We start from the raw sequence: 16,640 nt of genomic DNA on the forward strand, positions 1-16,640 counted from the left end.
CGAAACTCTTGGATTTGCCTGAATTGACGATGCTACAGCCGCGATTGTGGCTTCGACCCGAACATGGGGATCTCGATGGTACGGTCTGCGTGCGATGCTTCCAGATTCAGCAAACATGTTCACCAGCCTCATAATGGTCCATCTGCTCGGGGGAGTGCCGCCAAACTCTCGCCTAAATTCCCTTTGGACGGAAATGATGGACTGCAAAGCATGGTGCCGCTGCACTATCCAAATCCTCTTTTCGGTATCCCAAGCTTCCATTTTTTGTAAATCTAAATACTAATCAGCAAAATAAAAAAAAAAAAAGCCGATTACTCACACAGAAAAAAAAGTTATTACGTTTTGTTTTTGTAGCACGATTCGTGCGCCACCCATATTTATTAGTATATAATTGCATTAATGCGCATTTGACTGCGCTTAGAAAAATATCTGCGCGGTGTTGATAAAAAGAGTATACCAAAGTCCAGACACTACAAACCAATTGATGTGCATGCCAAAGGGTGATGTGTGTGTACTAAAGAGTGATGTGTGTTTAATATCATAATCAAATTTGCGTGAAGAGAAAACGAAACTATTTTTGTGAATTAATTTAGAGTATTCTAAGGACATGCAGGCAAGAGTTTAGATGTCAGAGACAGTAAGTACAGAGTAGCCCATTTAGCGATTGGAGTTTAACTACTCAATATTTTTCCAAACTGTTTTTTTTTATTTTGAAGTACAATCCTTCCGGTTAATGATGGAATACAACTTCATTCATATGACTGCCTCGGGTAGCCATGCACCATCCCATACGATCGGTCCAATTTTTCAAGGCATTTTCGTTGAGAACGACGGGTGGACGCACGGGTTTTGGTCGGTCACGCGTTGGTTTGTCAATAAGCAACCCAGTTTCTCTTACTTTTTTCGCAAAGTAACGCACATACGCTTCATTCGGTGCTTTTCTTCTTCTTATTGCCGTACGTAATTTTCGTACACATTCTGCAATATTACTATGATTTTCAAAGTAATGTCGCAATATTTCCCAGCGTTCTTTGAGCGTATACACAACCATTTTCGTTCAGCGGAAGAATAAAACTAATTTTGTGTCAAATCAGATGACAGCTAAGTGTTACCATTCTTCAAATAATACCTAGTTCAAGTCCGTAACGATAGATGGCCCACCCTGTACAAGATGTCAGAAAATTTGTTCCATGATTATATGAATAGTTATTTATATGACAGAAAAACGTTTACCCTTAAACATACTGAAGAATTTCATTCGAGTGACTTCCAGTCCTGGCTTTACCGTAGCCTCAACCCAATTTTTCGGTAAGTTTTCTCACTAATGGCCATCGTAGCAGAATGGGTTGGGGCGTGAACACCATACGGAAGTGCATAAGTTCGAACCCATCAAATGGTAGAAACAGTTTTTCTAATACCGGTCGCCCATCGGCAGGCAATGCCACACCTTCAATGGCATTTCTGTCGCGAAAAAGCTTTTCATAAAACAAATCATCTGCCATTCAGAGTTGGCTTAGAACTGTAGGTCCCTCCATTTGTGGAAAAATATCAATTAGCACAGCAAACCAAATATACTCGCACATATCTTTCTCACTTATGGAAACTTTGATTCAATGATTCCACTAATATTTTTCTGCTTCTACTAGTTGGCGCGACATTCCTTCTTCACGGCGCATCATAGAAAGTATTCCAATGAAGTAAAATGACTGCTTTAAGCGCCAATTGCCAGCGTCGTTTTGACTGGTTTCGAGGTTTTTGAAGTTAGCTTTGCTGTAGCGCCTTTTTGTTGAAACCCAGTATCACCTAATTAATCCTCTTCAATTTGTGGAAACAAAAAATCGATTAACATGCCGTGGTAATTGACTATGAAGGCTATTCTTTGGCCACTTTTGAATAAAAAAAATAATAGTCCTATGATGATAGGACCCTAAATCCCACCTATAATCCGCACTAAAAGATGACTTGCTGTTAATATTCAAGACGATGTGGGAATTTTTCGAACCTCAAATGATACAATTATGTGCGTTAGTATAGCCGTTGAGGTGAAAATTAGATTCGACAAAAGAATTTCTTTTCGGTGAAAAATGCGCACCCAACCGTTTTTCAATCTTTGGCATGCAGTCCGAAAATGCGCTTTTTCGGTATAAATCCTAAAAATAAAGTTTTCGAAAGCAGTACATATGTTACTCATCCCGCTGATCAGGGGAGATACTTGAATTGTATACTTCTTCTTCTTGATTAGCGCGATAACCGCTTATGCGATTTTGGTCGAGCTTAACAAAGCCTACCAGTCGTTTCTCTCTCGTCCTAACCAACGCAGAGGATGCCTTCCTCTTCCTATGCCCCCTACCATTGCCTACGATACTCGCTGCCACCAACGTGCAAGGTTCAAAAATCTCCCTCGCACCGATCCCAAATTGTGCTAGATTATTTGACCAATCACCGTATTCACCTGATATGGCCCCGCGCCGCTTCTTTTTCTTTCCCAAGTTGAAGTTACCACTTCGTGGAAGGAGATTTCCGTCGTTAGAGGAGATCAAAGAGAATGCGTCGAAGGAGCTGAAAGCCATCCCTTCGTCTGTGTAACAGGGGTGCAAGGAGGACTGGGTTAAACGTTGGCACATGTGTGTTGCTTCAGACGGGTCATATTTTGAAGGAGATAACATAAATTTGCCTCAAATTTAACTCTGTTTTGTTTTATTTAAACATTCCCGGTACTCTCAGATCACAGGGTATGTTATTTAGAGTCTTCTTATTGTGAGAGCTGCAGATTTGATTATGGTATGCTCTGGAGTTTCATTATCCACTTCACAAAAACGGCAGATGCTTGTTTCTTCCAATTTTAGTTTGCTGAAATGAAAAAAGCTTACAATCTACAATCATCCCAATCTTTAACAAATTCCTTTATGTGGGCCTTGGTTAACCCGCTAAATTGTTCTGGTCCATGGAGTTTTCAAATAGCGCCTAATTTCGGTAGGCAGTCCGCCTATTCGTGGTGCAACCGCCCATGGATATAAACGTTTTAATGTTCGTCCTAGCATCCGCGAGCTTCGACCTGATTTCAGAATCAGGTTCAATGTATAGATTACCTATCTCCCATACTAAAGTACTTATTTTGAACATCACTAAGGGAATTCTTATGCCTATAAATTTTTTTCTGACTTCTATATGCCTTGTGAAATTTCTGAATCTTTTGTCAGAAATATTATTAGGTCTCAGTGCTAATAAGGTTAGCCTCCTTTTCTATTATGATAAGGGACGGAGGTATTCCCAGAAGTGCACTCAGTGTATCATTGCGGCAGGATGCCACTGTCATGGTTTTACTGCAGTGGTAAATAACCAGTAAGCCTTCTTGTTGGTAACAGCATCTAAGTAAGCTTTTCGAGTCAGAGTTCTGTCAAGCACCACACCAAGATATGTTGCTTCTTTAGAAAAACTAATCCTTGTACTCCCTAGAGTCGGTCCTATCGGGGATAGTTTTTTCTCCTGGTGAATGGCACTCATTGTTCATTTTCCCTTATTCGGAAGAAATACTCAAGAAACCCTTTTAACCAAATTGTACAATAGTTAAAACAAATGGAACTCTACTTTTTATTTTCACAATTAAAACGACTGACTGAAGACGAGATCGAATAGAAATGTAATAGTTTTGGATGAAATTGTCGCGAAAATACATGTCGCACATGCCTTTGCTATAATTTTTTGTTAACTAGGGTTGGCTGAGTTCATTCTTCTTTTATTTCATTTCAAGTTCCACTATTTTCCTTTAATTTATAATTTTTAGCTCTTCTCATCTTTTTACAGGGACCATGGGCAGGATTTTGTCAAATTAATGGCAATTTTGGCCTCAGCTGATTATTATTCTGATGTATCCAATTGTCTTCCAAATTCTTTAATTTTTTAGGTCAAAATAAACTATTTTTAAATTTAATTATGAATTAAAAATGTTTAATATTGGGTAGTCGAAAAAGTCTTTTCGTATTTTGTCAATAGATGTCGTTGGAGTCATCTATCTTCAGTGCTACCAATCACATTGTGTCATATCCTATGGTGTTAGAAAGGAGACATTTTAAGCTTCATTTAACCAAAAAAAAATTAAATTCGGAGAAGTTGAAAAAAAGTTATAGTTGTTCAAAAATGAGTGAAAATAATGAAGAAATTCGCTATATTTTGAAATTTTTGTATAAAAAAGGGAAGAATGCCACGCAAGCCACCAATGAAATTAGTGAAGTTTGCGGGGACGATGCTGTATCAGTTCGAACAGCACAACAATGGTTCGCTCGCTGCCGTTCTGGAGATTTCGTTGTGAAAGATGCACCTCGCTCGGGTCGACCTATCGTTGAAAAAGTCGGTGAAATTATGGAAAAGATTGCCCACGACCGTTACATAAGCTGTCATGACATCGCCAAGGCACTAAAAATTCATCATCAAACGGTTTTGAACCATTTAAAAAAGGCTGGTTACAAAAAGAAGCTCGATGTTTGGGTACCACATGAATTGTCTGTGAAAAATTTAATGGACCGAATTAACATCTGCGATTTTTTGCTGAAACGAAATGAAATCGAACCATTTCTGAAGCGAATGGTAACAGGAGACGCAAAGTGGATCAAATACGACAATAATGTGCGAAAAAGATCATGGTGCAAGGGTGGTGAAGCTCAACAAATAGTCGCAAAGCCACGATTGACGCCTGGAAAGGTTATGCTGTGTGTTTGGTGGGATTGGAAAGGAATCATCCACTATGAGCTGCTCCAGCCTGCTCGAACGATTGATTCTACACTTTACTGTCAACAACTGATGAGATTGAAGCAAGCAATCGAAAAAAACGGCCAGAACTGATCAGCAGAAAGGGCGTCGTCTTCCATCACACACATCTTTGATGACTCGGCAAAAACTGGGAGAGCTTGTCTGGGAAGTTTTGATGCATCCACCATATAGCCCTGACCTTGCACCATCGGACTACCATTTGTTTCGGTCAATGCAGAACTGTCTTAATGGAGTAAAGTTGGCTTGAAGAGAAGCCTGTGAAAATTACTTGTCGCAGTTTTTCGCCGAGAAACCACAAAAGTTTTACACTGATGGAATAATGTCTATGGAAGAAAAATTGCAAAAAGCGGTCGACCAAAATGGTACATATTTGGTTTAATAAAGTTCATTATAAATATAAAAAAAAATTAGTTGAAGTTTGATTAGAAATACGAAAAGACTTTTTCGATTACCCAATATAAAAAGGAGCCAAAAATCTAATATTAACTATAACAAAAACAACAACTAACACTACACTAACATTTTTAACATTTACTAAATCTGAAAATTATTAATTGTTTTGTGTTTCAAAATATTTTCAGTTTATTTCTTATAAATAAACCAGTTTTCAGAAAAATTTGTGAAAATATCCAAAATGTTTGGATCATTTGTCATGGAACTCTTTATTAACATAGTTGAGTTTATTGTGTTTTAAAAAAAAGCGGCTTTAAATTGCCAAATACCACCATGCATAAATAAATATAACTGTTTAGCATATGTATTTACATAGAAATGTCAAAAATAATATATTTGTGCCACTTGCATACAAATATATGTATGTATGTACTAATAAGCAAAAAATTATTTCCGACATATTCCTTGTGTAAATATGCTGAGCTGATTTAAATTTAACAAATCCATTAAAAATATATTAAAAACAAATAAAATGTTGGCAAAAAAATGCCAGAAATTAAGTACTAAAAAAAGAAAACAAAAACAAATAAATAATACAGGTATAAATAAACTTCCATAAGGGAAATGAAATGTGATGCAAATACTTGCGTACAATCCCACCTACTAATTTTAGGTGTACGTTACTTAACATACCCACATTCATTTAGCAAAAAAACGTATACATATTTGCACAAAAAATCGAAAATAATAGAATTAATATATTGGCCTAAAAAACTATCATAATTTTACATAAATTTTAATTAATAGCAAAAAAGCTCTTAACCCTGTTTTGTGCGTCCCAAATAAACGGCGCATAGTGAAATAGAAAGTAGAGAGAAATTAATGTCTGAATTAAATAACAAATGATGAGGATTTACTCCAAATACCTCAAGTTTAAATTCCAAAATGTTTTCGTAGTTTTTAGTAATCAGTAAAATAATTAATCTTTCATTTATACTAATTAAAAAAATGTGTAATTAACAAAATAATTGTCGTATTTGTTAAAGTGAAGTTTTAACTTTTTTTCTATGGAATACAATTATATTCCTACTAGCTATGCATTTATATTATAAGTAGCATCTATAAATTTGTATATGACTTACGACTAAGTTCTTCAATGCGACTCCAGTAAATGAGGGTTCGATAACTTTGACATTATTGAGTTCCCTTAAAGTTCGCGCATTCATGGCACCGTTGAATTTGTTCAATTGCACATGAGACATATCAAATGGCGTAAGTTCCCAACAGATATATCTCGAGGTAATCCTCTCAAGATATCTTTATAATCAATTTCATATTTTAGCACTGTTAATACAAAGAACACGACAAAGGTGTTCTTCTACTCTGCAGTGGTGTTAAATCGAAAAGTTTACATGCGGAATTATATGAAGGTTAGGTAGGTTGACACCTCTCTCCGCCGGCAAGTGAACAGAGGCACTCCGCAAGGCGGTGTTCTCTCGCCACTACTCTGGGTTGCCGTACTTAACGGTCTGCTGGAGGAGCTCGAGGGGAGGGGCTGTAAGGTGATTGCATACGCGGATGACGTGGCACTTATTGTCAGAGGCAAGTTTCTAGATACTCTGATGGAACTGATGCAGGGTTATCTGAATCTAGTTATAAATTGGACCGCAAATTGCGGCCTATCGATAAATCCTCAGAAGAAGGAGCTCATCTTATTTACGAGGAAATACAAAGACCGTAACACAAAGTCTATAAATTACTTTTGAATACGTTCAATTCTTTTATGTAAGTGGCTTGGAAGGTTGGAAAGAACTTGCCAGCTAAAAGCGGCATATTCTGAATGGGCCCTAACAATTTCTATATACCACTTTTCGAGTGTATAAGGATCCGAAAAATGTGTACAACTACGGCGGACAAAGGCTAACATAACGAATGCATTCGGAATTAAGTAGTATATACGGTTACTGAATGGTCGTTTAGAGACTATACCTTATTGACTTTTCTTAAAAAAATACTTTAAGGCATTTGCCCTATTCAAATATTATATGTACACATGATTTTTCGTTCACCAAGAATAAACTCTGTCCATCTTAGATGGCAATAAAGTTGAATCTTCAACATTCGATATGGAGTAGAGCGTAGAGGAGAAATTTCGGAAGGAGACCACATAAACTTACATATATAACTTTGTAAACTCTTTCATGTCTCTTATTCTAAATATTGTTCTCTTATAGCTCCTTCCTACCACATTGGTGGTTCTAGATTATCCAATCCAAGTGAATTTACTGATGTTGGTGTGGTATTTGACTGTAAATTCTCTTTTCAAATACATTTAAATTACACCCTTGCCAAGTCATTTTCCGTACTTGCTTTTGTTCGACGTTTTATTTTGGACGCTGTTGATCCACATACTCGAAAGGTGTTATGGCACCACTCTGGTGCGTTCGAAGCTGGTATATGCCACTTTTATTTGGAAATCATGTTACGCTCGTCATATTAATAGACTAAGCGTGTACAGAAAGCCTTTGTGATTTGTGCTCTTAGAATTGCACTGATCCCATTCGATCCTATAAAAGTTTGTTCTTGCTCATTAATCTAAAAACACTAGATACTAGACTAGGACTATTCTGTCCCTAACTTCCGCTTTTGTTTTGATGAGTGAGGCGATTGACCCCATCACTACTTGAGAAATTTATTTTCAATATTTCTAAGTGAAGCTTGCAAAATCTTGATATTTTTTAGTTAGCTTCCAATGCTCCGATTTGTAAAACTTTCAGAGCATTTCAGAGCATAAAAAATCGGCAGATATAGAAATCAGAGATCTAATTGCTTAATAATTTCCGCTCATCGCTGTACCGCCAACAACGAACATACAGACAAACAGCAAATAATGCAGAATGATAGCAAGAATTTTAAGGTTTTGTAGCAAAAATCAGTAGACCAATCGGTTAAGTCATTTCTTATATATATAGATATTAATCTTATTAGATATAGAAAATTAATTTCCGATTGTGTTTGTAAAAAATTAGCCTTAGTTAAATTTTAGTGCTAAGAAAGTACCAGTTGAGGATATCATGGAACCTCGCGCCGATAACTTATCATTAACCCTATCTAAAATCAGCATAAAGTTCACATTAGTATGGCCAAATATGCAAATGCACACAGAAGGGTTGATGTGACAGAAGACTCTCAAAAAAATTAGGAAATATTGAATTAAAGTATATAGTAAAAAAAATGTGTACACAAACGCAGAGAATTCATGAAATATAATGAATGTAAAGATAAATGAATGCATAAAAACCAAAAAATAAAATAAAATAAAATAAAACAAAAACAAATAATAACCTGCAATTTGATTTATGGCTTTGCCTGCTAAGCCACAGCCACAGGCGAGTTCAACAACAATGTAAGCAACAGCTGCTGCTGCAATTTTCATGCCTTGTAACAAATTGAGAAAAAACTATAATTGTAAATTTAATGAGCAGCAAAGTTTTTGCAAATTATTCATTTAATAAATTTAAATTATCCGCATGTGCAAAGCAGTGCAAAAATTGCGCAGAATGGAGAAGACCAATTCGATTTTTTTAACTTCAAAAAAACTTAGGATTACTTTTTATACTGCTCCCAATGTTGCGAACATATTTTTTGTAAAGAGATTTCTTCAGCTTGTTAAGGCCCACGCCGAATTTGAAATGATGTTTGTGGGTGTTTTTTAAAAGCGTGTGAAACGGGTTTTCGAGTAATTTATTTCTTGATTCATTGCTAAAGAACAAAAATTGTTTTTTGGTGCTTTCAAAAAGTTGTCAGCTTTCAAAAAATGATCTTCCAAAACAAGGTATGTCGCTGGCGACACGCATTCCGGTACTCACAGGTGTCCGAAATCAAAAAGACAAAAAGGCTCTTGTTCAGTAAAAATGTCGTTATCGTATGAACTACGATGCACATAGGGGTATTTAGTTAATCTAGCTGGCCAAAAACATTTGCTTGGGGTTTTGAGTTGCTAAGGATGGGAATAATACAAACGTAATGTGAACGGTATAAATAATGTATTTTCTTTCAACTTCCATAAAAAAAAGGAAAAAAAAAAAAAAACATGTTTACAATTTTACTAATTATTCAATCAATCAATACATAAATTAATCTCATCGTGACTTTCGGATTGAAGTGTGTCTGCTGGGTTTGGTGATGCAGATACAAGCATATCCAATGTTTCAGGAAGAAAAGAAGACTTCTTATTTTTCTGTATTACCCTTGAGGCACTAAAATAGGGATCTGAGCTTAAAAGAAGCCTATTGAAAATGTCTCTGTTATAGGACTCTCTAGAAAATTTTCTTGAGTAATCCTGTCTGTATGACCTAAAATGCTTATTGCGCGCTTCTGCTGCTTCTTCAGATAGTTGCCCTATGGGTAACAATGCATTTTTTATTATGTCTGATCCGTGCACAAGTACTTTGTGAAGTGTGGGTGTCATTGGGTGCCACGGGTAAAGTTGCACGTATAAGCAAGCAGTTTCTTCTGCATATTTTTCTAAATTTATATCGTATCCGCTCGAAATCGTTTCCAAAATCACTTTTAATCTATATATTAACTCGTAATCTATTCCTGTAATATCTGAGGATAGTTTTGTAGCAACGACTTGTGGATGTTGTGCCAGTAGCTGCGTTGCATACCTTTCCATCGACCATTGTCATTACAAATTGGGAATACACTAAAAACTTTTCTCCGTCAATATCCACCTCAGTCGCAACCAAATTACCAATGGAATTTTTAACATAATTGATCTCTTCGTTTGTAATATCAGTTGTCTCTTTTACGAAGCGAAATCTTATTGGACGACAAAATCGGGCAGATGAAGGTGTTGGATTTTCCCATAACACCTTTTGTTTGTCCGTACCGCAAATTAATCGCACAGGTACAAAGCAGCTTTGAAAAATATTTGCATCAGAGTCAATCTCATCGTCTAGTTTTTGTTTGTATTGGGCTTGTTGGGATCCGTCGCAGCCCCATTTACATAACAATTTCAAAGTGTTCCGCTCTTGTTTGTTTATTCTCAATAAGACTTCTTCTAAGAATTCTGATAAACGCTTGACAGTAATATCAATTAATGGTTGCAGTTGGGTTTCCGCGCAGGTACTCGTTACCGTGGTCGTTTCTGGAGGAGGATAACATTTCTTTTTGGCTTCTTGAATTAAGCTATAACAGGGAAAAAACTTCTTGTTTGTCTTTCTTATGATTTCATATTGTCCTTGTGTTAAATCTGCATCTATAAACATTTTTAAAGCTTCCATAGGGGTTAGACGCGATGATACTCCACACTTAGAGGTATCGAAAGCTTTTTTGTACTTCGTTGCACGAGTCGGGGAGCTTGTTATATCTTGGAGTACGCGGGAAGCATCACGTTTTCCAGATTTTCTTAATTCAACTTGTGCTGCGTGAATTAAAACACCATCTTCTACAATGGAGCGAATATCTTCGGTTTTCCTCCTTTTGCTCCTTTCGCTAGATTCACCAAATGATTTGCGAGGGCGACCTTGACGATTTGTAGTTGTGACTGGAATTTCGAAAGTACCTTCCAGCCAAAGTTTTTTAAGAAAACCTCTTCTTTTTTGTGCGCTTTAATCCACCTTTGCTTCAGTTCTGATTTAAGATGCGCAAAATTGTGTTTCAGTTTATTTAACTGACTTTCAGAAAGGTCGTCTTGAGTGAAAAGGTGGTCTCTTAAAAAACCCAACTTTTCTTCAAAATTACGTAAATTTTCATTCTTCATCTTATCGAAGAGTGATTTACGAGTCACTATTCTCACTCCAGAGGTACCCGCTGAACCTAAAATAAATTTTAAACATAAATTAATATTTCAATAATTTTGACTTTACAAGATAAATGTTCTCGGCATTAGTGTATCCGCGCTATTCCGCGGCTAACTCAATTATCATTTGATACTTAAGAATGTATATTTTTAACATGAATGTCGAAAAAAGCCGGATCTACCCCGATACTTAAACAAATACATCTTTGAAGATAAAATTCTTTAAAAAAATCAACTAATTTTAGACATTATTTCTCGATAACTAAAAATATATTAAACAGAATCAAATTCTATTATTTAAATTACATTTGGATTGCTACATACCTGAAGTATTTGAATCCATTGCTTTTTTTAACCAGGTTAACACAGGAAACTGCAGTTTAACTCACAATGGTAACGTTTTCTAAAAATCGCCGATAACTGACACAAGCTGCCTGTTCGATGATCAAGTACCGACTAAGGTTGCCAGGTAACGCGTAACGGGATAGGGGTGGGGACGGCGGCCTATTGTTCGTTGGAATGTCCCCTGCCTCAGATAGTCGAATGTCGTATCATTTCTTTAAGTTTGTTATATTGACTTTTGGCCGCGTAGATAATAAAAATACTCCTATGTGCGATGTTTAAAAAGATAAAATTTGGAAAATAGCGTACATTCAAAGATGAAAATCCGTTTTTTCACCTTTTTTTCGACTTAAAAGGTCCGAAAAATATACTAAAATTTTTTTCCCCCGAATAATCGTAGTTCTTACGATAACGACATCAATTATATTTTATCAAAATCGGTTCAGTAGAACGGGCTATATCTGTATCCATTGTCCATTTGAAGGCAATTTATTGCAGGCTCACAACTTTTTGAACGAACCTCGTATGGATAAAAATTTTTTTATTTTTTAACAGTGGATCAAAAAATACAATTCTAAACCAAAAATAAAAAAATTCTTTTTTCGTTCCGTTTTAGACGCTTTTAAAGAAACACCCAAAAAACACCATTCGGAATGAGGCGAGAGCCTTAACAAGCTGCAGAAATCTCTTTACAAAAAATATGTTCGCAACATTGGGAGGAATATAAAAAGTAATCCTAAGTTTTTCTGAAGTTAAAACAATCAAAGAAATAACTGCTCGAGTATTTCTGCTTCGGTTTAGTTAAATGGGGTTTATGCTAACTTTATTTTAGAGTGATCAGATTGCATATTTTCAAATTGAAACAGCTCTCTCATTTTTGCAAACTTATTTTTGACAAACGAGGATGTATTTAATAGCGTTGCCTGTTTAAATCGCCCAACTAATGGATTGTTGATGGCCTCTCAGTTACTTTACTCATGTTTTTTTTTTTATTAGTGAAGGGGCAATCTTTCATAGATACCGTCAACTTCGACGGCATGCACGATTCATACTGCTGGCTAAGGGTGCACCTCATTCGGGACCACGCCCAGTCAGTAATTTTCATACTGCCTGGACTTGCAAAACAGTACACCTACGTACTAAACCCTTGAACTCCGTCTCCTCCATCACTCTCCCTGCGGAACTCCTTCAACGTATTACTTCGCAGGGCTGGTTAGCTATATAGCTTCGTCAATGTCTATCGGCTAATGCATCTCAATTGCTCGATGTATCTGAGATCTTTTTGAAGTCTAGTAGCGTATGCAGCTACCTCCTCCCACATTTCTTCCGATTGCAACATGAACTCGACTACGTCAGTTGCACTTGGAATTATTCTTCCTGTTATAAAACGTGGGCATGCTGGCATGTTCCACGTCTTCTTCTACATTGATGCACACAGGGCAGTAGGGGCTGTCATCATGCCTGAACCTATGCAGATATTTCCTAAAACCTGCTCGTTCAGAAAGGAACTGTGTGACTTGGTAGGTTGTATCTCCTATGGTCGCAAATGGGGAATCAGTTTATAAGTCCATCGCCCTTTACTGGAGGTATTCCATCGGTCTTGCCACCTTGTTAGTGACACAAGCCGTTCTTCTTCTCTCACCGCTTTTTATTTATTTCGGCATCCGCTGCACATCTGTCTTAGACTCGCAACATTTCATTCGCGAGAATATCCGCTGGTATCATACCAGCTATGACAAACGCCGCGTCATCCGATATTGTTCTGTAGCCGCAACATGCTCTTAGGGCACTTAGCCTATATACAGACAACAGCTTCCTTTTGTTATCCTTCAGTTTCACCGCATTTGCCCAAACTGGGGCGGCATACAGGAGGACTGAAGTGGCCACATTTGTCAGCAATTTTCTCCTAGTTGACTTAGGACCACCTATGTTAGGTAAGATCCTTGAGAGTGCCGCTTGTATGCTAGCAAAGTATTCCTTGGTGCCCCAACGCCACCGCTTTCCTTCTATTGCCTTAATAGCCGTTTTGACAACCGTGGTAAATACATCAATCGTCGAACAGTTTCTCCGGAAGCCAAACTGCATGGTACTCAATGCTCCCTTTTCCTCTAGCATAGGCAGTAGTCTATTGCAAATAATACGCTCGAGTATTTTGCCTGTTGTGTCCAGTAGGCAAATCGGCCGGTACGAGGACGGATCATCGGCTGCTCCTTTTCCTTTTGGTATCAACACAACTCGTTGAAATTTCCACTGTGTAGCAAAAACACCTTCGTCTAAGCATTTTTGTTGTACCACAACAAATATTTCGGGACGCAAGCGGATTGCCGCCTTAAGGGCTACATTTGGTATGCCATCCGGCCCCGGTGCTTTTCGGTCGCCGATTTTCTTGCACGCTTCCGTTATCTCTAGTGCAGATACGACTGGCATCTGCTGGGTGTTTACGTTATCTGCAGATTCCAGTCTATCTATACTCAGTCCCTGGGGAAATAACGTCACTACAATTCGATTAAGCATAATTGGGCATACGACTGATGGAGCTCGTTGTCCTGCCAGTTTCTTTAATACCATTTTGTATGCAGTACCCCACGGGTTTATGTCCGCATCGTTACACAGTTGCTTAAAGCTCTCGACTTTACTTTTTTTAATCGCTTCTTGTAGTGATTTCCTTGCCTTTCGAAAGTGCGTTAGCACCGTTTACCTGTACTGTACCTCGCTCTAAACTTTGGTCGTTTAGTGCGTACCCAAAGGCCTCGGTGTCCATCTTTCTGTCATCCCACCTGGGTCCTACTGGCTTAGTTTCGCGTACTCTTTTATTCTTTGACAGTTCGAATAGAATTGCCTGATGGTCACTGTGAGTGAATTCCTCACTTACTCGCCACCTGATTTTCTGCAAAAGTGAACTGCTGACAAGTGTTAGATCAATAATAGATCCCGTACCGGCCTTACGATATGTAAGCGCGCAACCATTTACTTTACTTATGTAGAAATGCTTCTTTGTGTGCATTAGCTTTTCTCGATATCAGGAAATTGGCTTTTATTACACGCTGACTTTGAAGCTTAGTACTGGCTCTAAGATGTTCAAGTGTTAAGCTGTAAAAGACGAAATATGATGTGCTCTCAAGCACTTGAATAGGACCAAATAGGTTTATTCCGGCTAGAGTGGTAACAATAACTACAATAACTTTGGTGTTTTTTCGGAGGACTGTTTCGGTACATTTCCATATTCCACGGATTTGTCTAAGGCAGCTTATCAAATTTTGGTTGCTTAACTTGTGACATTTGTGGAACAACATCAAGACGCACACCACAAATAGGAAGAGGAGCTCGGCCAAACACCCAAAAAGGGTGTACGCGGCCATTATATGTATATTATATATAACTTTGAGTTTAAGCTTTCAATATGAATTTATGAAGTGAATTACGATTTATCTAAACACCAGGCACGGTATTGGTGTTATTGACAATGTATCATCAAATTCGCTCATTGCTTCCTCTGGTGTTCCCCCGTATAGTATCCTAGGTCATTTACTATTTGCGCTCGTTTTTCTAACCGCGGTTATCTTTATTTATTTACTCTTCACGCTGAGCTTAACAACTTACTCTGCTGATGTCTGAGTAAGCGTTTATGCCTCAATTTTAGTTAATGTCATTAGTCCTCGTACGCTTAATTTTTTAGACTGATTCGTATGTTTTACTGTATCTCCAGTATTTCTCTCAAATCAAATTGTGAGTTGAAAGACTTGGGTATCTATCTCGATACTCACGTAAATTTTTTTGTTTCTAAATCTCTTGCGACGCTCGTATTTATTCGTCGTAATTGTTCTTCGTGTTCTGATTCTTATGCTTTCAAACTGTACTCTGCTCTACTCGTTTTCTGCCAAGAGCTAGGTGGACGCTTTTGTCGTTATATTTTCTTTTCGTCATCATCCTGGATTCTACTCATTGTCCGTGCCTTCTTATGAAAATCGGCTTAAAGTTTTTCCAACCCACTCTGCAATAGCTCATCATCATCACGCCGATCGGTATCAGCTTCACGCCTCGGCTCAGCTTTTAGCTTTCACTCACAGCAACGTACAAGAGTAATTATTTAAATTGGTGTTGAGTATTTGAATGCACTTACTTTAGCATGCAACTACTTTCGAGGCAACCTTTTTTTAACGCACTCTTCCTATATTTGGAATTATAGTTTTTCCATAGTTCCAGTAAAATGAAAACAGCAAGAGAAACACATGACAGGTTGACAACTTTTTCATTATTTTTTTTCACCTTTTCCTTTTATCTGTAGCCACCTGAAGAGTGCCGTTGCTAGAGCTGAAAGTGTTAACAATTTAATTAATTAGTAACCGTTAGTGCTGTTATACCTTTGCCGTAAAAGTTATCCGGCCTCTGCGTGCTTACGAGAAGTGAAAACGGGCATGAGCTCTAAACGAAAGAAGTTCTGTTGATAACTAAAGGAATAAGTATTCGAGAGAGTTATTTCAACATTTTTTGTTCTTACCTACAGGAGTTTCAGGAAATTATTTTCCTTTTTTCTCTTTTCTCTTGACATTTCCAACGAGATAAAATGTGCTAGCCAACTTTGTCATTCGAACTCACTTTGATAATTTCTAAGTAACACAAACACATACTCGCACACACATCTACAAACATAAATAATTAACTTAAAGCAAATCACAAAAAATTGTTGGAGCAGCAAACGAAAAAATCAAATAGCGGCAAGGAACTTTTTATTTGATTGCTTTTCTACCCAAGTTTGGTGTTAAGGTACTACTCGTAATCAGCTTTGATTTCAAATTCTTCTTAGTGGCTATGTGAAAAAGTTGGCTGTAAGTTGTAAGAGAACTCTCACATACGCACATACCTTTAGAAAAAAAAAAACCAATCGAGTTAGCTTTTGCTACTCCAAAAAAATGTTTTTCTGATATCTGAAATACCACTGAAGCTATTCTTTATTTTAAATTTCTTAACGAAAAATGCATAACAACCACACAGTGAAAGGCCCAACTACTCACACAAATTTCTAGTTAATGAACTCCTGTGAAATGAAAGTTCGAGAAATATTAGAATTGTACTATTTGCAAAAATTACCAATTAGAAGTTCATGCAAAACAAATCGTCTTCTATATTTAAGGAACAACCAAAATTACGTATATACTGGTAGATCATACTGATATTATACAAGGAAGCTCAAAAAGCACCGCACTATTTGAAGAGACTTAAACTCTTTCGCACCGAAACGGGTCAAACAATTCAACCTTTCGTGGTTCGGCTTGAGGAAACTGAGTCAATTCGAATTCGGAAACTACCGGATGACCTCGAGAAAACCGGCCAG

Source organism: Anastrepha ludens, chromosome 6, assembly GCF_028408465.1.
Source record: "Anastrepha ludens isolate Willacy chromosome 6, idAnaLude1.1, whole genome shotgun sequence".
In the NCBI taxonomy this organism is placed as follows: domain Eukaryota; kingdom Metazoa; phylum Arthropoda; class Insecta; order Diptera; family Tephritidae; genus Anastrepha; species Anastrepha ludens.